Below are 22968 nucleotides of genomic sequence, written 5' to 3' on the forward strand. Positions count from 1 at the left end.
GCTTCCCTGCACTGAGGATTCAGAGACGCAGGGGGGGAGGGGAGTGGGGAGATAATTCAGCATTATTGAACCAAACCGAGACATTAAAAGTTTCTATTCTAAACAGAAAGAAAGCAGGATGCTATACAAACGGGAAACCATAGTTGGAAATGCAATAACGAGTTACAAGACAATAAACATGAAGATGGAAAAAAGAAAAATTACATCAAAATACAAAAAGGTGGTAATGGGAGACGGTAGCATGAAAAGATAGATTTTTTTCTCTTTCTTTCTTTTTTTTTTCTCATTATTCTTAGGATGTGTTGGAGCCTACGTGATTATCAGTCTAAAGGAAATAGATATAGTAATGAGTTGATATACTTGAAAAAATAGATAACCACAAATCGAAAGCATACAATAGAGTCGCAAAAAAAAAAAAAAAAAGAAACAAGCTCAAAATTGCTTAAAGACTTAAACATTAGACAAGACGCTATAAATCTCTCAGAAGAAAACATAGGCAAAATATTATTTGATATATATCTCACCAATGTTTTCCTAGGGCAATACACCCAAGCAACAGAAATAAAATACAAAATAAACAAATGGGACCTAATTACACTTATCAGCTTTTTCACAGCAACAGAAACCATAAGCAAAACAAAAAGACAACCTATGGAATGGGAGAAAATTTTTGCAAAAGATGAGACTGAACATGGCTTAAATTCTAGACTATATAAATAGTTCATACAACTTAATAAGAAAAAAAAATAAACAACCCAATCCAAAAATGGGCAGAACAACTAAACAAGCAATTCTCCAATGAAGATATACAAATGGCCAATAGGAATATGAAAAAAAGGTTCAATATTGCTAATTATCAGAGAAATGCAAATCAAAACTACAATAAGTTATCATCTCACACTAGTCAGAATGGCCACCATTCAAACATCCACAAACCACAAATGCTGGAGAGGCTGTGGAGAAAAGGGAACCCTCCTACATTGTTGGTGGGAATGTAGTTTGGTGCAGCCACTGTGGAAAAGAGTATGGTGAGTCCTCAAAAGACTAAAAAAAGACTTATCATTTGATCCAGCAATCCCATTCCTGGGCATATATCCAGAGGGAGCCTTAATTCCAAAATATACCTGCACCCCAATGTTCACAGCAGCATTGCTTACAATGGCCAAGACATAGAAACAAACTAAACACCCACAGACAGATGATTGGATAAAGATGTAGAATTTAGATATAGAAGAATATTACTCAGTCATAACAAAGAAGGAAATAATGCCATTTACATCAACATGGATGGACCTGGAGATTATCACACTAAAGTGAAATAACTCAGACAGAGAAAGACAAGTATCATATGATATCACTTGTATGTGGAATTTTTAAAAATGATACAAATGAACTTATTTACAAAACAAAAACACACTCACAGACTTAGAAAACTAACAGGAGTTTGGGATTAACAATTACAAACTACTATATGTAAAATAGACAAACAACAAAGATTCACTGCAGAACACAGGGGAAAATATTCAGTATCTTGCAACCTTTAATGGAAAAGAACCTGAAAAAGAATAGACTATGTATATGTACAACTGAATCACTATGCTGTATACCTGAAACTAACAAAACAGCTGTATATCTGAAACTAACAAAACATTGTAAATCAACCACATTTCAATTAAAGAAAAAGATAAGTTCTAAATACCTTTATTCAAAGAAAATCTTCAACTCTTACCTCTTACGGAAAGTAAAATGGGAAGCTTGAGCAGGACCAAATTATACTGAATGAGAGGTTACATACCGTCTCCAGCACGTGGCCCATGCTACACACACATCGTGTTTTCCTTCAGGTAAGAATGGCCCTTACTGCCCAGGGAGCGAGTCCTCCTTAGACAAGGCCTGTGTGGCAGTGGCCTTCTTGTCACCGCTCCATCTCACCAGGAGGCCAGGATTTTCAGAGCGGAGGGAACACATATCTCATACACTTCAGATCTATTTCCTGAGAAAAACTATGGAAAGACCAAATTCACCTGCAGTGCGGGAAACATGAGCAGGACCCCTTAGCAGACCGACAAGCCCGAAGCAAGATGGCCTGATGTTCACATCAGAACCAGAACAACAACCGTCTGGCCCCAGTTAAACGATCACCATCTCCCCTGCAATGAACGGTTGGTACTCAGTGTCAGGGATGTTTCTGTTGAGACTTGAGAGATCAAAAAAGTCAGACCAGGGAATCCGGACTTGGTGGATGTCCAGGCTCTGCCAATGGTAGAGGCGGCCCCAAGGGGGTATCACCAGCACCGATTCCTCCATTTTCAGCAGGGTCTTCAGGAGGAAGGCGATGTGGATACAGACGCTCCTATGGAGGCTGAAGCCCTCTGGAGGGTTGACGTCACACAGAAGGTACCTGGCAGGGAGCAAAGGAGAGCGGGTCTTCAGGGCCAAGCCTCTGCACAGGAATCCCGGCTTAGATAGAACAGATACAACGGGAATCCCTGCACAGCCCATGGCCTACAATCCAGACACATTCAGCAGCTTCTGGTTTGTATAGTGGAGGCACTGCCCACCCGTCTCCATGTGGCCAATTACTTCGAGTCCGGGAGCACATGCAGAAGACATCTTGGCATCTGTCTAACAACGCTAAGTACCTGACTAGTACCTGAGCACACGTTCTCCAGGGGCTCTCAAGCTTCTTGGCCTACAGACCCCTGTACACTCTTAATTACTGAGGATTCCAAAAGGCTGCTGTTTATGTGGGTTAAATCTATCAATAGTTCCTGTGTTAGAACTTAAATAAGAACTTTAAAAAATGCTTATGATTTCACTTAAAAATAATAACAACCTACTACATGTTACCATTAATACTCTTAAGCAAAAAATAAGTATATTTTTCTAAACAAAAATCATTAATGAGAAGAAGAGCAGTGATTTTAATTTCTGCAAAACTCTTTTGGACTGGTGAGTTCTGAATTCTATCTGCCTCTAAATTCCCTGTTTTGTGATATCACAGACCAGGTTTTCCCTGGAAATCCCCACAGGAAACTCGGGAGTGCAAGAGTGTGCAAAAGGCAGGTGACATACCGGCGTTTCTATCAAAATAGTCTTGCATCTCAGGGGCCTCAGACACACTTTGATAACTGCTGCCCTACCCTAGGCGAGACTCTCCTACACAAGAGCCAGGCAAGGGTCCTGGCTTCTTTAATGAGTTATCGCAGCCACACTCCTCCCTTCTCTGTGTTAATGTTCCCACAACCTCCATTACTGCAGATGAAGATGTAATCCTCAACTGGGGCCTCTAATCCCAGAAGACTGCCAACTTTGAGAGGGAAGGCCCATCTACCATCCCTACACCCCGCACAGTCTATTTTGAGTCAAGCCCTAGATAACTGCTAATCGGCAATGACCCTTGTCTTATTCCTGAGTTTTACCGAAGGAGCCAACATCTGGATGGAACTGAAATTTCCCTGCAGATAAACAAGGCTGATAAACCACCCCATTCCAACATCTGATTCTGGGGCTCTTCAAAACCCGGATAAGGCCCCGCTTCATAAAAGTCAGGTCCTCCGCCTGCCCTTCCCGGGGGTTCTGGGAGGCCGCGGCCAAGCAGGGCTACCCGGACTCGCGGTCCCAGCCCCAGTGCCCGAGGGGGAGGAAAGCCCGAGGCTGTGCCCCAGCCCTGTCCTCCCCGCCCCAACCCGCTCCCTGGCACCACAGCGCCTCCCCGGCAGCCACACCAACCCGGATCCCACCCCGGTCCATGTCCACTGGCCCCGCCAACGGCGCGGCCGTACGTTTACCGTCTGTGGGATGCCGCCCCAGACAGGATGTCGGCCTCCGACTGACCAGGCAAGAACTAGTCGCCCAGGCGAGCAAGCCGCCAGCCCCAGCAGCAAGCACCGCCATGGTCCCGGGTAGCTGCACACTTCCGGAGCCCGCTGCCCGCCCCAGAAGCTCACACCGGCCCGCGCAGAGCGCGGCGCATGTAGCCATGGCAACGCCGCGGGGCCCTCCTCTAGCGCTTGCGTCTGTGTCCTCCCGAGGCTAGACGTGAGAGGGCAGAAATTGCGGAGCCAATGGGAGCCAGGGCTCGGCCAGGACGGGGGCTGGGGGGAGGCTTATGGGGCAGCTGGGCGGGGCCGGGGCGGGCGGTGCCGAGCAGACGTCCTCACCTGCAGCTGGCGCCGGCCGGATGCTGGGGCGGTGCTGCCACCAGTGGGCGGGGCTGCGGGGCGGTGGGGCAGCGGGGCGGGGGCACCCTCACCTGTCCGTGTGTGTGGCTCAGCCTGGGCTCCGCGGCCTCCCCTTGCACCGGACGTGGACCCAGGCTGCCGTTGGGCAAGATAGAGGACTGATCCAAGGCACAAACGGCTGGCCAGGTAGGGCACCTGAAGTGCAGATCCTCCAGGCCCGCTGCCGGCCTTGAATTCACGCTGCTGGGCAGTTTCCAAGGAGACGGGATCTGTCCTAAGAGGGGAGATAGGGCAGGGGTGCCAGATGCCGGGTTAGGTGCAGTCTTACAGGCTAGCCACGGTGAGAGTGTTCAGAAAAGCCCCTGTGTTGGCGGGGCTAGGAATTTGGGGTATGGGGTGGGGATTGTGTGTGCCATGCTCTGTGGTCTCCCCAAGAACTCTCACCCCCAAGCAAGGGACCCTGCTCCCTCCACCATTCACTGCACCCCCTGCCTTCCCCAGCACCACTACCCCTGCCCCCGGAGTGTCCCATGACCTCTCCCCACACCGGGCACCGTCCCTGTTACAGGTACTGAGGTCCTGGTGGTTCCAGCCCGAGGGTGGGGGCTGTATCTGACCAGTTAGGATGCCTGGAGCTTTGTATGAAACCTCAGAGCATAATGCAGACGTGCACAGAGGCCCCTCAAACAGGATTCCCTGCATGGCCCTCCCACCACGGACCCACAGCGCAGCTGCCACATCAGGCCAAGCCTGCTGGAAGACCGCTGGTCCCTCTCATCCTGTTCCTGATCAAGAGTGCACCGGCCACACTGCTGGGTATTTAGGGGGCCTTAGAAGAGCAGCTGGTATTTTCATGGGCAAATATTTGCTCTTTTGGGAAGATTTCAGTGCAAAGGGATGTAGGATATGCTTTTTCTGTTGCCCTGAAACTGGTGACTAGGATGCAAACTTAAGTCAAAACAGGTTTTAGAGAGAGCTGCAAAATATCTAACCCAAAGATCACTGTTCCCCAGCAAAGGCAACACCACCTGGCCGGTGGGGTCCTGGTCCCTCATTCTGGAGGTTGGGGTTTGCACCCTCCAGCTGGGACAGAGCCCGAAACAGCTCTGAACACGCTCCAACAGGCTTTCCCAGCAAAAACGGCCTTTATTTTGAATCTGGGTGAAGGAACCAGCTGAGACATCTGAGTAAATCTTCCTGGGTGTAACCAGGCCTTTTATGCTGAATGAAAGAACGGCTCTCCACATGCTAACTTCTTAGAACTGAATGTGTGTCAAAACCTTCATGCATGTAGCATGTTGGGAACAGCGTTTCATGGTGAGGGGAACTATAAAACTTACATGTGTATGGGGAAGCCCTCACTCCAACCGGCTTTTCCTGTGCACACTGCCTTTATTTCGAAATTGGCTGTTGCTGAGAAATCTTGGTAAGCTTTCCTAGGTGTAACCATGCCCATTATGCTGGACGAAAGAGCGGCTCTACACTTGTTCACATCTCAGAAATGAATGTGTGTTGAAGCCGTCATTCATGTAGCGTGTTGGGAACAGTTTCGTGGTGAGAAGAACTATGTAAATTACATGTCTATGATGAAGCAATTGCTCGAAATGGGTATTCCAGCGCATACTGCCTTTATTTCAAAACTGGCTTCTCAGAAGACCTGTGGTCTCCACTGCAGGTCTGTCTCCAAGCTCTGGGCCAGCATGGTGACTCTGCTCCCCCTGTCTATTCTGGGAGGTCTAGGGGTCCTCCATGGCCCTTCCACCATTGTTTCTTTTGGAAACACCCCACAGATGAAATGGGCCTGAGAACAGGAGAGCTGGATGCCAGCAGCCACTGCCCAGTTTGTGGCTCCTAGGAGGGGCATCTCCTCTCTGTGGGCTCTGATCTCCCCTACCCTCTCCCCTACCCCCACCCCTCTCCTCCTGCATTTCCCAATTGATCCCTGGATAATGGTCCATACCAGGAATGACCTGGGAGAGGTTTTATGAGTCCTTAAGGGAAAAAAAAAGAAATCTTTAAACAAATTACTGAAAGTAACTTCCAGCTTTCCCGGGAAAGCCCTCTTTCCAATGTTTAAGGCTAGTTGACAGGGTGTCAAATTGCCTAACCACTCACATCTGAGCAACTGCTAACTCTTTCCAGTTCCCCGCAGCATCCACCTCTGGCAGCTTGGCCACAAGAGGGCAAGAAAGCTCTTTCCCCATGCCAGCTCCAGCGTGGCTTTGGAGGCAGTGGAGGCTGAGAGAAAGGGCCCCGCCCTGAAGTTTGGGGGGCCTCCAGCCACAGCCAGAGGAGCAGGAGTTTTCAGAGTGCCCCAGGAGGGAAACCAGGCAAGGCTGCCTGGCCCAAGTCTTCCCTGCCCAGAGAGCCCCATGAACTGCTTTGGGCCCCACTCCCCATTTGGGCCCCCTGCAAAAAGTTACCACGGGATCCACACCTGAGAAGGCAGAAGGATGGCCCTTTGGCCTGGGGTCCCAGCAGGTGTGTCCTGTGATACCTGTGGCCACATATCTTCCTTGTCTCTCCAGGTCAGTGAAGGGTCTGTGCTGGGCACCTTGGTGCTCAGGAACATGGGAACAACTCTAAACTCAGAAGGACAGAGAGACTCTGCCTGGAAGCAAGGATTCCAGGGAGACGCCTTGCCCAGAACTGGGGGACTGTGTGCTGAGTAGACTCCTGGAGGCAATGTGGGGCTGTGGGGTCCTCATCAGAGAAGGGAGCAGGTGTGCTTTCCGGGGGTGGAGCCCTGCTTTGTCCAGTCATGTCCTTGTGTAAGACTCATTTACAAACACCTTCCAGTCCACCTAGGGGTGGCCTCAGAGTTGGGGGTAGAGGAGGAGAGTGAAGGGTGCAGACTTAGGGCCCCCTGACCCACCCAGGGAGCCAAGGGTCAGTGGGAACATCGTGGGAGTCTAGTGCAGGGGTGGAGGACGAGAACTAAGAACATGCCAAGTCATGCAATAAAGTGACCTGTGATCACGAGACACAGGTGGCTGTACACCAAAGGAGGGAGATAGAAATTTAGACCCAAGCTCTGAGAACCTTGAGAGGGGCTGGAGGGTCCCAGGAGCCCTGAGGAACAGCTCTTCTAGGGGCACAGATATCCCAATAAACACATTTCTCATGGATGCTTTTTGGGGTGCAGAGTGAGTTACCAGGATCCTAAAACTAGTATGGAATCCCACCCCCTTGTTCATCACGATTCCTGGCAATAAATTGCTGTCATTTGTTCCTGGACATGCACAGGGGAGGTGACTGCTGTGGTGGTCACTGCAGGACTAGAATCTTCTGGTGTGGGCTCTGTGACCACAGAAACCCAGGGGGATTTCTTAACGGGAGCACCTGGAGTCCATGCCTTCAAGGACCACCCTCATGGGATGGCCAATGATCCCGTGGTACCCAGGTCACCAAGTGACGAATTTGTGAGGTTGCCTGGGGTAACCTGGGGACATGTAGGTTTCTGTGGTCAGCACGTGGGCCCAGCACTGCGGGATGGTCTGCACAAAGAGGGGCCTGCCCTCCTGATGATGGCTTCTAACACCTGCAGGGAAACTGCTCCCTGGGCGCCTGGAGGTCCATATTGAGAGCGTCCTGCCAGCCATGAGAGATCACCTTCCCCTGATGCAGAGGCAGACCTCTCCCCCTTGAGGCCCAGTGGACACCTGGCTCAGGTCCCAACTGTGTGCCCTGGACACACAGAGCCCCAGATCTCTGGCACAGACTGGGGTGTGGTTGTGTCGGGGCAGAAAAGGCCCAGGTAAGGGGCTCATTCAGGGACAGAGGCCACTCTGCAGGGATACTGGACCTGGCAGCAATACACTGCTTCAGAACTTACCTGGGCTGGGTTTCCAAGCTGTGGGATGGAAGGGCCTCTCCTTCCTGCGGTGCAGTGGGGGGAACTAGATCCATCGTCAATATCAGCCCTGAAAATGGAGGCTGCACTACATCCATTCCTGGAAAGAAAAATCAGGCCCCTCCAGTCCAGGTGACTCAGAAAGTCATTCAGCAATGTTCGGGGCCCCCAGTTTAGGCTTTGAATTAGAGCTGAGCGGCTCAGGAGGCCAGATCCCTGTCCGTGGCTCCAGGAGTAGGCTTTCTGCTTGGGGACAGGATCCTCACAAACACCTGTGTCTTTGTGGGACTTTCCCCTCTGACCAGCTGGGAGGCAGGGTGCAGTTGTGGGAAATGGTGTTTCCATGAGCAGAGGGCCACCAAGTGGTGGGGGCACAGGAGACTGTGAGAATGAGTCCCGCAAAATTTCTGGAATCAAAAAACTGGCAAATGTGAAAAAGTGCATAATTTGTTTTATCGAACAGGCTGCTTATGTACGTTTGGAGGGCCAGGTTCAAAGACTCTGCATCCATCCAGGACAATAGCATCAAGAGAAGAACAGACAGAGCAGAAGGAGATCTGGGGTTTCCCCCAGGAATGAGGTGGAACAGGGATTTCTGCAGATTTGCAAGGCGTCCCCTACCACTGAGCATGGGGTTACAACCCCACGTGACTACCGTCGTGTTTGGCTTGGGCTCTGGATCTGGCCTGCTCATTTATTCTTCCAGCTGAGTTCCAGAAACTCAGAGGGTGGACTTTGAGGGGCTGCGTTTGGAACCTAGTGAGGAGCTGGATGGTCCTTTATATTGAGTCCCTTCAGCCTAATCACCGTAGCTGAATCCCAACACCCCCCAGGCACCCAGGGTGGCTGTGGAGGGAGAGAAAGCCTGGCAGGCGACCTAGGGGTCCCACTGCTCTGTCCCTCCCTTGTCTTCATTCCCTTTCACCCCAGAAGGTGTGATTGTCTCGTGTCATGGTGGCCGCCGTAGTGTCCCTCCCAGCAATCTCTCTTCTCCATCAGGTGGGGTTCCCAACCCCACTCAGCCTTCTCTCTGCATGGATGCTGAAGGACCAGGACCACCTGAATTTCTGAGCTTGAGCAGTAAGGTGGAAAAAAAGAAACCAATGGAAACAAAGAAACAAGTTATTGTGGCAAAACTGCCCACCACAGAGAAGCTCCCCTGAGTGGAAGGGAGGGTGTGGGCATGCCCATTTGTTTCCTGTCTCCCAGTGCTCTTAGCTTTCTTATTGCAGACCTGCATGGTTACAACAAAATGATCTGCAAAACTGAAAATATTTACTCTCTCGCTTTTACAGAAAAGGCTGGTCAGCCTCTGGTCCGGTACCAGGCAAGTGATTGGAGTCCCTTTCCAGTTTGGAAACATCTGGGCAGGCCCAGGTTTGCAAAAGTCTTTAAGAGTAGTTACGGAGTTTTGCTTCTAAAATTCTTTACGGCTGTATATACTTCTGAGATGCGGTTGTGCTGTGTAATTCTGAGCCGGGATTTTCTCAAACTGTTTCTCACTTCTTATACCAGACATTCCTAAATTCCAAGGGGAACTGTATATTAAGGAAGCCATGGAATTTAGGAAAAGGATACAGATCTCATTTCCTTTTAAGCATCAGTGTACCTCCATCATGGCAGTATTGGTTATGAGTTATTGATAGGGGAATTAAATAGTAACCAGATTAATAGAAAATAGGGGATTTTAGGTACACAGGTTCATCTTTTCAACATTTTTTGTAATATTTGCAGTTTAAGATGGCCATTCCTGAGAAACAGGTAGCCTCTTAGAATGAAATAGCATTTCCTCTGAACCATACTTAATTTTTATTTCGTAGACAGCAGGAAGGGTAATCACACATCACACATTTGGGGACGTCAAAGAGAAAATGTAACTTTCTGGGAGCGCACTCCCCCATCTCCCCCTGCTCTTTTCACTGTCCCATTCTCCCTGGAAGGCTCTTTCTTATCTTCTTCTCATGGCTCCAGTAACTCTTTCTTCCTCCTCATCCCTCAGCTGATAAGGTTACTTTTCTACTTTGAACAAGCAAACAAGCCAACAGAAGAGAAGTTTCACAAGCAACTCCCAGCACATCCGCTCACCTAGTGTTGTCTGTGACCTCACTCTCGGTGCCCCACCTCTTATTACAGGTAACATCGAAAGCCAATTCCTCGAAAAGTCCCCAGGGCCCCATCCCTCCCATCTTCTCTGGGTTGTCACTCCCAAAACCATCCTCTCTTTCACTACCTCATCTATTTTGTTCTCCTGCTAGTTGGCTCCCATCAGTATATAAACGTCCATCTTCTTAAAAGAAACAAACAGCACTCCTTGACCCTAATTCACCCCCACCAATTGCCACCCTGTGTCTTTGCAGCAAATATTTAAGGAGTTGTTTAAACTCACTGTCTGCATCTTCTCTTGAGCCATCCCCTTTTACACCCACTCTGGCTCTTCCCCTGATCCCTCGCTCTATGGAAACTGCTCTGTCAAGGCCATCAGTGACCACACGTTGCTAAATATAGTGGTCAATTTTCAGTCCTCATCATGAGTAGACCCTCGGCAGCATTTGACCCAGCTCTTCCATCCCTCCTCCCCCGTGTTCCTGCTTCACTTAAACTCCAGCCCATCGCTCAGTCTGTTTTCTGCTTTTGGTCTACTGGCTGGTCCTTTGCCAATGTCTCCTCTTTTTCCCAAACATACACTGTGGGTGTGCCCCAGGGTTGGCTCCTGGGCCTCTCATCTCTCTCTCTGCTATTCCTTTGGTGGAAGCAACCCAGCCTTGGAAAGTGGCATGCCATCAATTTCTCGATTTCTCCAAAACTCCCTGATTTGCCCTTTCCATCTGGACCTTTATCCCTGAGACTCACATTCTTTTTCTTTCATTAATCTTGCTTTCACATTCATACATATGTTCTACTATGTAATTACTTTTCCAAATTTTGTATCAGTAAATATATATATCATGTAAAATGCTCAAATCTGTATTATTTCCACTAAGATGCTTATTCTAACTTAGAACCTTTCTGCATTTCTGTATTTATGTGGAAAAAGCGAATAGCATTTCTACAAGCCTCATAGTTAAACAGTGTGTTTGTTTGGGGCTATTATGTAACATGAAATAATGATACATTAACATAGTCCTTTTTCATTTATTTTTATGTAACACCAAGATGAGGTTTTTTCACTGAACACTGGTTTTATTGAAATTTTACCTACGTTATGGACAGTCAGTTTATGTGAAAGCCCTCATTTCTCCCCTTTCTGATATATTTTCCATTTGGCTATATATAACATATACCTTGGCATGAAACAAACTTCCCAAATCATTCACATAATACAATTAATACATTTAAATTATATTTTTTAAATGTTAAAAAGAAAAAGAAAACAGACTCCTCTACCTATTAGGCATTTCTGTGGCAATATGTAATACACACCTTAACCATGACATTGAAGAACTGAGCTGATACCAGCCCCTTTCCACCTGCTCAGCCCCACCTTGTCCCATCCCTTGTGGATGGAGAGGACATCCCTCCCATTGTCCAGGTCCAGATGTTGGAACAATGTTCTTTCTGTCTTTCTCTTACACACACAGACAGCAAATCCAGCTTGTTAGAAAATTCTGGGTATTCTGTCTTCATTAACCACCTGCTCCCTGCTCCCCGCCCTCCTAAGAGCCACCTTCAGCCCTTCCTGGACACCAATAGCCTCCTGTTTCCATCTTTGCTTTCCTACAATCTCTCATCCACACAGAGTCAGAGGGAGCCTGCAAAACATACATTGATGGGGTGGGTTTAGTTCAGTGGTAGGGCGCATGCTTAGCATGCAAGAGATCCTGGGTTCAAAAATGATTATAAATCAATAAAAAATGTTAAAAAAAAAAAAAGAGATCCTGGGTTCAATCCCCAGCACCTTCATTAAAATAAATAAATTACCTCCCACAAAAAAACACAAACACAAAAGCTTAAGTTGGACTATATCACCCCTCCCCTCAAAACTCACTAAACGGGTCATCATTTCATTAGGAGCCAAAGTCATCACAAAGGCCTCAGGACCCGGCGTGCTCTGCCTCTCTGCCCACACTCTCCCCCTCACTCAGGGGGCCTCTGACTCCGGCTCTTCCTTCTTCCTCCGGATCTATTCTGCTTCAAGTTCATTACTCCGTGAGATCTGCCAGGATTGCCTTATTCCCTCCTGCCTGCCTCCCACCCCACCGCCATCACCGGAGTTTGCTCATATCACTCTTTTTTTTTTTTTAATTTTTCCAAGCTCTTACTACCCCCAACATGCTGCCTGTTTCCTCTACTAAAACTCTGAGCCCCCAGTGATGGGGAGTCATGTCTATTTTGTTGACTGATAAAGCCCGAGAACCTTGTGAATTGGTCTAGTTAGGAGATTCCCGTACGTAGTAGGAGCTTATACACATTTGCTGAATGACTGTAGATGCCCTGGTCCAATCCGATGGAGCACTTCTGTGTCCTGCTCAAAGAATAACTGTCCTTTCCACCTGAGAGGGGGTGACAACTTCCTTGGTGATCAAAGGCAACATCTTTTTGCTTTATGCTGTTAACCTTAGGCGGGGAGACTGGGGGATCTTCATATATATTTTTAAATTTGGTTCACTCTGCAGTTTGTCTTTGGTCTCTGTATAATTTTGAAAAACTCTTTATGAGTGATCATTCTTCCATCAGATTGAACAGGGTCCAGGGGGAAGGACCAAGCCTGTCCCATCGGCCATCCTATGTGTCATGTCCTGGGACCCAGTGGATGCTCAGCACGTAAGTGAACAGACTGGAGTGAGTGAAGAAATGGGAGCATCTCCTTATTGTGGTGGCTGCTCTCTGTCAGATGCCTTGAGATTTGAGGAAGGGTTTACAAGTGCGGAGAGGGGAGATCAGGTCCTCTGTGCTCTTCCTGAGTGCCCTGGCTTTACCCATTCCCCCAGCCCACTCTGGGCAGCCAAGTTGAGGAGCTGGGCCACCGGAGGTTGTGCTGATCAATAATCCACCTTCACCCCAAGTCCGGGGGGTAGGGACCCCTGGTTGTAGTCTCTGGAGTCAGGTCCTTGGAGGAATTCCTCACTGAACTATGTTTTGGACCTTTTATTTTTCTCTATAACCTCCAGCTGAAGAAGATTGTCTTAGACACATGGAAGCTGAGGACGCCTACTGTCCCCTCGGAACCCAGGTGGGGCTGGGAGTCTGCTGTTTGTATAGCCGGTGGGCTCATGTTGCTTTGGGCATCCCTGTGTCTGAATTCCTGCAGTACACTCGGTGGTAAGGAAGGGGTGCCTGGCAGGGAGGGAAGTGGGTCGGGAGACTGCACAGCTGGGGAGATGTTAACCTGGGGTGTGCAGGAGCCTGCTGATGCATGGCATCTCGGTTCAGGGAACTCTTCACGCTCAGAGGGGTTCCCACTCCCGCAGGGGCCATTTGATCAGGGTGCTGGGCTGTCAGGGGACCGCAGGGGTCCCAGTGAGGATTACAGTGCCTTCAGGCAATGGGAAATGAGGGGTCCAGCGGCACTTGAATTAACTGTGCACCCAAACCCAGCCCCCACCTCTTTCAGCCTTTATCCTTATCTGCAAAACTGGAATTTTATTAACCATTCCGCGGGGTCGTTGATGGGCTAGGACAGACTAGACAGTCAAGAGCTGGAATTCCTCTGTCCCCTGATTGTTTTCCTTCTTTCTGACTATTTGCTCTCACAAGCTCAGTCTCTCTGTCTCTCTCTCTTTCACTTCTAACTTTCTCTCATGCTCTGGTTTCATTTGACTTCCAACCACCGCCCCTCGCCAATCCCCAGATGAGTGAACTTGATTTCTGTGTGTCAGTTCCAAATTCCGAGGAAAGATGCTCTGTCTCCCTCTGGATCTGTTGTCCAACCCATCAGTTGTGGCCAGATGAGGGAGTCCCTCTGGGACCAGTGGAGGGTCTCCGCCCAGCCCCCCAGCCACCACTTTGGGAGCACATATCTCTCCAAGGAGGAGGTACTGGCTGTGACCTTGTGTCAGTCAGTATGAATTTATGTCTCCTCTTGCCCCTCCTTCATCCTCCTAAACAAAGATGAAAATTAAACACTCCCGGGATTTGTGTCATGGAACACGCAGGGTGGGGGCTAAGGGGGCTGGAATCTCTGCTGCATTTAAGGGACTACAGTGAATCCCCAATGAGAGCCTGCAAAGGGAACACCACCACCCCCACCTGGCACTTATGGTGCTGAGTCTGAGTGATGTTGAGCTAGGCTTCTGACCACAGCTCAGGGGTCTGGTCTGACCAGTTAGCCTTTGAAACCAACCAGCTTTGGATTCCTCAATCCCTCCCTGAGGTTTTACCTGAACCACCAGCTTCTGCATCTCTGAAGACAGATGATGAGGACCCTTCACGTAAGCCGTTCGCACAGCCCTGTGCAGGCCTTTGTGCTGCACGTTCTGCCCGGCGAGATAACTGAGGTTGGTATTTTACTGATGTTAGAAATAGTCTGGTTTCCCTATGTACTGTTTCACTGAACAAGCAACAGAAGCCACCTCTCGCTGATAAAAGCAAAAAGGGACTTAATGAGAAGATGCTGGGAGGGTGTATGGATTGGCCAGGACCGGAGCCAACCCAGGAGCTGTAGGAGGTGTTAGGGAGCCCCAGGCACCAGGCCGGGCTGGGTGCTACCGGGCCCCCTGCCACCCCAGAAGGGACCCCTCTCCACCCGACCCTCCACCTCACTCACTGCAGGTTCATATCCCGGCAGGGCCAGGTCACACTGAAGCCACCAGCACACACCTCAATGGGGGAGTTGACACCGTCTCAGCTGAGGGCGTGCCCGGTGTGGGGAGAGGCCCAGTCAGAAGAAGGCGGTTCCCCTACTATTCCGAGTTAAGGTGCAAGTCAGTGCCCATCACTCAGGAGAGCCAGGCTGGACGGACCTCATTGCGGTGACTAGGCCGTCTGAGTTCACTTAATACTTTCTATGTTTGAAGGCCCTGGAGGGAGAAAAAGTGAAGTTTCTAGAACTTATTTTGTGTTTCCCATGTACCAGGTGCGGTAAGCAAGCCACTTCAGACAAGACCCAGAGCAACCACGTTAATAGGCCACGGAGCAAGTAGTGCAGTCAGGCCTCTGTGGACCCGAAACCCGTGTCCCCATCAGCTCAGTAGTTACCAGTGGAAACTGGGGGGATTTATGGGACTGTGTGCTCCTGTAGGGGCTGGGATGTGTGTGTTTAAATCCACATCTTCAGAAACTCGGCTAGAACCACAGAAACTTATTGCACGGAGGCAGAGGAGGGGAGGATTCCAGCCTTTGTTCCAGCTCGTGTGGAGCTCAGAAATTTCTCCTTCTGTCCTGAAAACAACACCAGAGCTGAGGGAGCTGCAATCCCACTGTACTTCTTAGATCCCAGAAAAATGAGGGGAAAATCTGCTCCCAACACAGAGAGGCAGCCAGGCAGGCTTGGCGAGTCACAGCTCCCAGGGCAGAACCCGCTTTTGTAACAACCCCCAGGGCAGGCAGATTTAACAGGTCCCTGAGGCCAGTGGAAATCTCAGCGTGGGGAAGTCCGAGTGTGACAACAGGGGGCCAGTCAGAGGGGCCCCCTGCTCTTTTTCATGCATTTTACCTCCAGGACCGTGTCCTGTTCTCAGAATGAAGGCCTCAGAGGATAACTCCTCATGCTTCCTGCCTGGAAAGGAGAAAATAACTCTATTGAAATATACCCAAAACATTCTGTTTCATTTGGGGAAGTTGTTTTTTGTTTGTTTGTTTTTTTAATGAGAAATTATTTTACCAGAGCCTAACCAACCTGGGAGAAGGGAAATCCCTTCTGTCTCACCCAAATTGGGGTGGGGGGAAAGAGACACACTTGTGGAGGTCACAGCTCAGGGCATAGGCTCAATGAGAACTAATCACAGGACTACAGATGCCCTGCTCTGTCCTGCTCCCCCAACACCTTACCTCCATGTCAGTAGGGCCCCTGTGTAATAACAGGAATAAAACTAAAAGAAGTAAATGTCTCAGGAGTGTCAAGGGAAAACCCAAAGACAGTGGGGAGATGAAAACAAGGACACACAGGCTGTTTTAGCCTCTCATACCAATAGCTGTAGCAAACTACACACAGCCCATCCCAGTAGATAAACAGAAAACCTCACAGAAGAAATTATTTATTTTGGTTCTCTTACCCAGTGCATTCCATGGTGCATCCTCGCCTAGAATTGAGTGGAAGCAAGTCCATCTCAGAAGGGACATAACTGAAGAGGGATGGCTTTCCAGACTCTGATGGGCAGCGAGAGCTGCAGCCTGGGTGAGAGCATGGTGAGGGGTGGGGTAGGGGGTGGGCTGCCTTCTTCCCCAAATAAGGAAACTTCCTGAGGCCAGCACAGGAGGGAGGGCCATGGGGTGGAAGCAGCCAGACTTCTTCCTGAGAACTGATGGGATGCCTCAAAGGGACCATTCAGGTACCAAAACTGGGCCGTGAGTGTGGGAGCCAGTCGGTCTGACTCAGAGCCCAGGACTGAGGTGGGCGTACAGCAGGCCGGTCTTACTTGGCTGGATCCATTTCACTTCTCCGAAGCCCTGTGTAAAACATGAAGCGTGGACGGCCTGTTGAGCACAGCTCTGCCCTCAAGACCTGTTTCAACTCCTCTCTTCCCGGAAAACAGCATCTCTGAGCCCGCCCTTGGTGACCTCAGAGAGATCACCCTAGTGGCCCAGGCTAGTGACCGGGAACATGTACCTTCCTGCAGCCAACCCCAGACGTCCACTGATGCATCATATACTGGCAAAGATGTGAGTTCCTGTGCATTGGTCTAACAGCAGAGACTCTGCCACAGGCCCAAGAGGTGGTGTGTGGGACATGCAGAGGTGCAGGAGTGTAGGCAGTGCAAAAGTGTAACTGGTGACAGGGGTGCAGGGGCTGTGGAGGGCGCAGGCAGTTCAGGGGATGCGGGGGTGCAGGGGTGCAGAAGTGCAGGCAGTGCAGAAGTGCAGATAGTGGCAGGGGTGCAGAGGTGCGGGGAGTGTAGGGATGCAGGGAGGTGCTCAGGCACGTGGCCAGGATTAGAAGGCAAGTGCACATCCTCGCAGTCAGCCTGACCCCGGGAGGCTAGTCCAATCGTTTGGGGCGGCGGAGGCGGCGGTGCGTGGGAGGCTGCCCGGGCAAGCCGGTCGATTTCTTCTCTTCCCTGCAGCCTGGCCTAGGGGGGCCTTGGCCGCTGGAGATTCGCCAGATGTTGGACTCCAGGTAAGCTTGCTCCTGGGAGGTGGGGCGGTTAGGTCAGGGGGCAGCGGCAGCGACAGGGGGGCGGAGCGCGGCTGCCTCTGGCGAACTGTTGGAATAGCTGCCTTCTCCCGGCTGCCGGGCCTGGGAGCGGCCTCTGCTGCCCCTGGTCACCGTACACGCCTGTCCCGCTCAGCTTGCTGAGTGGGGACGGTGCCATTAATGTGCGGGGCCCACGGGGTTAGGGGGGCTGCCGCGCGGAAGCCGGTCAGTTCGCTCAGCTCTCCCCCGCGGCGGAGCCAGTGGCAGCTTCTGCTGCCGTAGAGGCGGGACGCCGGTCTCCAGGTGAGCTTGCCCCTGGGAGGCGGCGGCGGCGGCTGCAGGGGGAGGGGGTCCGTTCCAGGGAGCTGCTCCATTTCTTCTGTCCCGCGCGGCCTGGCCTGAGGGCGACCTCTGCCGCCGGAGATTTGCCTGCGGTCCGACTCCAGGTGAGGTTGCACCTGGGAGATGGGTGCGGTGCAGTCAGGGGGCTGGTAAGGTGGTGGCTGCGGGGATAGGGAGGCTGCCCCGGGGGAGCTTGTGTATTAGCTCCCATGTCTGTGCCGCGTGGCCTGCAGGCGGCCTCTGCTGCGCCAGGTCCCCGGACACCCCTGTCCCACTTTGCCTGCTGGGGGCGGGAGGCAGGGTAGTCAGGGTACACGGGTGGCGGGGGTCGGGGGCCTGCATCGGGGGAGCGGGCCCATTTGCTCCCATCTTCCCCGCGGCTTGTCCTAGGGGCGGTCTCTGTTGCCCTGGGTTACGGGACACGTGTATCCTAGTCGGCCTGACCCCGGGAGGCGGGCGTGGTACGTTGGGGGTGGTGGCAGCAGCGGCAGGTTTTCCCATGGAGCCGGTCCATTTGCTCCCATTTCCCCCCATGGTTTGCCCTGAGGGCTGTCTCTGTTGTCCCAAGTTCGCCGGACGTCCATCTCCAGGTCAGCCTGCTCCCTAGAGGAGGCCACCGTGAGGTCAGGGGGCAAGAGAGGTGGCTGCTTCAGGGGTAGGTGGCTGCCTTGGGGAGCTGGTGGATTGGCTCCCGTCTCCCCGATTGCCTGGTGTGGGAGTGGCCTCTCCTTCCCCAGATCACCAGACACACCTGTCCCATTCAACCTGCTGGGGGAGGGGTGCCCTGGGCGGTGCCTTTAAGGTGCGGGGGTGGCGACGGCGGGGGTAGAAGACCTGCAGCGCTGAGCCTGTCAATTTGCTCTCCTCTTCCCCGCTGCCAATCCTGGGGGCGTCCTCTGCTGCCCAAGAAGCCGGATGCCCGTCTCCAAGTCAGCTTGCCCCTGGGAGAAGGGCGCGATGCGGTCGAAGGGCAGAGGCAGCTGCGAGGTCCGGCTGCCCGTCCTAATGGGGCCACTTCTTCTCCTCTCCACTGACCTGGCCTGGGAATGGCCTCTCCCGCGCAAGATTCGCCTGACACCCCACACCCGGTCAGGTTGCTCCTGGGAGGTTGGCGCGGTGAGATCAGGTGTTGGAGAGGAGAGAGTGGCTGCCCCTGGCGAGGTGAAGGATAAGCTCCCATCTCTCTGGAGGCATGACGTGGCCGACCCTCGTTCCCAGGTCACGTTTCTCCGGGTCATATTGCCCCGGGGTTGCAGTAGGGTGAGGGGGCGGCGGGGTGTTGGCTGGGGTATGGAGCCTGCCGCTTGGGAGCTGGTGGTTTAGCTCCCATCTCTTCCGCAGCTTGGCCTGGGGGCAGCCTCTTTTGCCCCAGGTCCCAAAGCACAGTTTCCCTGACAGCTTAGCCACTGGAGGTGGGCAGGATGTGCTGAGGGGGCGGAGGCAGCTGCCAAGGCAGCGACGAAGGGGGCTGTCCCTGGCCAGCTGGTCAATTTGTTCCCATCTCAAACTTTGCTGCCCCAGTTTCGCAGAACGCCCTTCTCCAGTTAATTCTTCTCCTGGGAGGTGGGCGCAGTGCATGCAGCCCAAGGTCTGGGCTCTCCCCTGGGGAGGGGCAGAAACCTCTTGTTCTCCTTTGTCTTTATTCTTCAGCAAAGGGGTTACTTGGCCCAATTCTTAATTCTGAGGAAGTGTAGCCTGTGTTACGGAAGAGTTGCTGGACAGTGAGGTTTCTGGGTGGGTTTTCACATCAGCTGATGCCCCAGGCAGGCAGGAAATCTATTACTTAGAGCTTCTTAGTCTGGAGTTGGGGGATGGCCCCGCCATCCTCACCATGCTTTTTAAAAATGTGTTACTCCTCTCTTTTTCCTAGGTGACATTTTAGGTTATTGGGTCACAGATTGCTGGCACACTCATCCCTGTTCTCAAATATCTTTTAAACTTGGGTGAAGTGATAAGTAGGGGAAGATGATTTACTGAAAGGTAAGAATACTTAAATTTGCATTAAAGCTAAATTCTGTCAATCTTTCTCAAATGATTTTTCTCTGATTCTAAATCCACGACCTAGTGAATGTTGTACTCCTGTGTAAATCATTGATCTTCACATCACATTGGTTGAGTGGTCAACGAGATTTGTTATTTAGATTATTCCTGAAAGGAAAAGCTCAGGCTTTTGAGAATTCCTTGTCGGATGTCACCCAGGCAGTCACAGTAGAAGACAGAGCTGATATAAAAATCCCTCACCTGCCTGAACTGCAAAGCTTCTGGAATTACTGATCCCTGAAATGCAGGTGACATTTGATGATAATCTGGGGGATGGTTTATATGATCAGATTCTTCCAGTCCTGTAAATGGTTTCCGTGGCCCCAGCCCTGAAAGAACTAGTCTTAGGGGCCATATCATGAGGGGTGGGATGGGAAGGCAAGGTCTAAGAGCTGAAATCACTGAGATTCCACACTCGCTAAACACAGACTCCAGAGCCTAATTTTTGTCAGGTTCTGTTCTGGATTTGAGAGTGTGTTCAGACATGATTCTTGCCCTTCAGGAGACACTGCCTGCGTGGTAGTAACCTTTACATAGATCTGGGGAGGATGGCAATTAAGTAGATGGGCTGTTACGGTTCTCAGTGTGCCCAGGCTCGCTCTTCCAGGCATTCGTGGGACTAACGAGTCATCTTATTCACTCATTCACTAATTTATTACCATTGAATTGATCATTTGTCCCACAGTAAGTGAAAGAAGGTATCAGGAAGCTGAGTTTTGTCCCCTCTCCTATCACTGATTGTATCTGTCAGTCGGGCTCCTTGAGTATGCATTGTGAAATGGTGGTATTTCTTGCCCAATGGGGCTGCACTGTGAGTTTTGAGAATCAGGGGAGTCACGTGGGTAGGACAGCACCCTGACACACATGGCCACCCCACCACATGAGACAGCATTGTCGATGCTCAGGTGACCCGATGTAGACCGCTGTGCTAAACCTGAGCATGTTTAGTGATCTTGGTGGCTATGAAAATACAGACTACCCGTCCTTACCTCTGAGACTCTGAGGGTGTGCACACCAGAATTCTGCATTTTAAGAAGCACTTTAACTAAATCTGATGAAGATGATCTGATTGTCCCACTGAGAAACACTGGTGTGCGAGACACCAATATTGTGGATTCTCAGGGAGCGATGTCTTTTCAGGATTGTCCAAGGGTCCTCACTTGAGACTTTTGCCTTGGGTGTAATTGTATGTGTTCAGAAGTGATGTCTTTCACTTCCAGTGCTTGTCAGCATGCTCTCTGCAGGGGTTTGCTCTCAGTAGATGGCAAAAACTATGATTCTTCAGGTCACCGAGCTAGAGTGTGAGCGATATTTTATTTTGGTTTTCTTTATAGCAATGCAGAGTCTCCCGAGAACAGATTCAGACTGAACAGATTTGTGTCAGACTTTGGGAGACCGCTGGTGCCCCAGATGTTCTCTGGCAGGTCAATGACGAATCTAGGTCCATCTTTCACTGCTACGTCAATGAAGTGGGCCACTTCGACAAGGCCAAAGCTAGTATCCCCACCATAGCCCTTGACAGTGATGTTCGGCTCCAGGAAGCCATCAGATGCAGCGGACGGCCAGAGGAGGAGCCGAACTTGCCCATGAAATGTGACATCCCCAACTTCATCAACACGGACCAGAACTCTTCCTTTGGGGAAGATGATCTGATTTTCGAACCACCGAATGTTCTAGAAAATAAGCCAGTTGCCCAGACCCCACACAAAGACTTGAGTTGAGAAACGTGCTTTGTCAGGTGTCTTTTTGAAGATATGAATTTTGTCTTTGTATGGCAGGAAGTCCCGTTTCACAAAATTGTATGTGTTTTTCTCTGAGAGAGAGAAATGGAGACAGACAGAAAGACGAAGAAGCAGAAGAGAGCGCCCTCAGAAGAGAGCTAGTTAAGGTGAGTTTTGTGCCATTAAAAAATATTTGGGGTTTTGGGGGGAACAAAGTATTTACACTGTCTCATTCTCCTCGTTGGAAACCTTGGCCCCACACTCAGTGTCAGCATCCTTGAACAGGGGTTGGCACGGTGCATTTTATCTCGCGCTGCCTCTTCCACGTTCTGCCTTTAGCACGTTGTTTTGCCTCCCAGGGCTGCCACCCTTTAAACTGTAATGTGAGGAGTCTGGAGTAGATGATCCATCCCAGCTCTGCTGTTTTGCAAATTTCTGATTTCGTATTCGGATGAGGCTGGGATACACCCAGAGCAGTATAAACCAGGCCCTACCTCCTGTCTCTTGCTGGGGCATCCCTCAGGTCTGTGCCTTCTACTCAAGACTTTACTGAGCCCAGCTTTTGTCAGGAGCCCAAGTGCCTACCGGGATGGCAGGAGACCTGTCTCTCGTGGTCACGGTGGCCGAAAATTCTATTTGTTGTGCTGAAACAGCTCTTCTGAGATCCTCCGGCCACCCTTGCTCCAACCTGAGGACAGACCTACCGTTCCTTTCCTAGGAGGAGGATCAATCCATGGTGCATTTTATGACAATCCTGTCCCCAGGAATGCACGGAAGGTTATCAGCTGAGTGAGGGGAAGTGCCTCTGTGTCTCTGTGTCCCTGTATCTCTGTCTGCTCACAGTGCCCTGCCACCGGCTACTGAACAAGAAAAGTGCTATTCACCATGCTGTGTCTTTTGCAGATGTGTAGGTGATGGTCTTGTGGCTCATGTGTGGGCTTTGTGCTGGGATGGTGAAGGGCTTATAAATACCTCATCAACATGTATTCGAGATGGCCTGGTGCCACACAGACTTGATTCATGAAGGCATCAAGCCTGCACACTGGTTTGGAAACAACTTGGTTTTGATCAGTCACACTGCATGCATGACTCACTGCTGATCTCTGGGTGTTTTTTTCATTTTAGATTTATTCACCCAGTGTCTTGCTTAAGCTGAAAAATACATTTATTTCACTAGAATATTCTCGGATTCTTTGTTTCACACATCCAGTTGTTTAATTCTTTAAAAATCATTTTGTGTTTATAATGCCTCCTAATTTCTATCAACTCTAGGTTCCCAGTGGCCTGAGCCATGCACCAGATTTGATGTAGGAACTGTTCCACCAAAAGAAATCCCTTTGCCATAATATCTTTTGAGGAAAATATTATTCTTTAAGGCTCTAACAGTAAATCGTAGAACAAAGCATGGAACATTTATTGTAGTTAATACATGTTCATGCAAAAAGAAATGATATTTTCATTAAACAATGTTGATTTTAATAACTTTTACTAATGTGAATATTATTATTCATAATTTAAATAACCAAATAAAACCACAGTTATTTATTATGAAGATTGAAAACTATTTACACTGTCCCTCAATTAGAGGTAGCTTTATTA

At 50.3% G+C, this 22968-nt stretch overlaps 2 long non-coding RNA genes across 2 annotated transcripts; one reads left to right on the forward strand and one right to left on the reverse strand.

Moving 5' to 3' along the window:
- Positions 1–1344: 1344 nt before the first annotated feature.
- Positions 1345–4105, reverse strand: LOC135322312 (uncharacterized). Its single transcript, XR_010382810.1, has 2 exons — positions 3792–4105; positions 1345–2401 (listed from the first exon to the last, which is right to left on the reverse strand). It is a non-coding gene; the product is annotated as an uncharacterized LOC135322312 (long non-coding RNA).
- A 5115-nt stretch (positions 4106–9220) lies between these two features.
- On the forward strand, positions 9221–17937 carry LOC135322313 (uncharacterized). Its single transcript, XR_010382811.1, has 8 exons — positions 9221–9414; positions 10037–10170; positions 12712–12798; positions 13146–13207; positions 14367–14471; positions 16192–16309; positions 16580–16794; positions 17196–17937. It is a non-coding gene; the product is annotated as an uncharacterized LOC135322313 (long non-coding RNA).
- Positions 17938–22968: the final 5031 nt, after the last annotated feature.

The sequence above is a fragment of the Camelus dromedarius genome, chromosome 2 (genome assembly GCF_036321535.1).
Source record: "Camelus dromedarius isolate mCamDro1 chromosome 2, mCamDro1.pat, whole genome shotgun sequence".
Lineage (NCBI taxonomy): Eukaryota > Metazoa > Chordata > Mammalia > Artiodactyla > Camelidae > Camelus > Camelus dromedarius.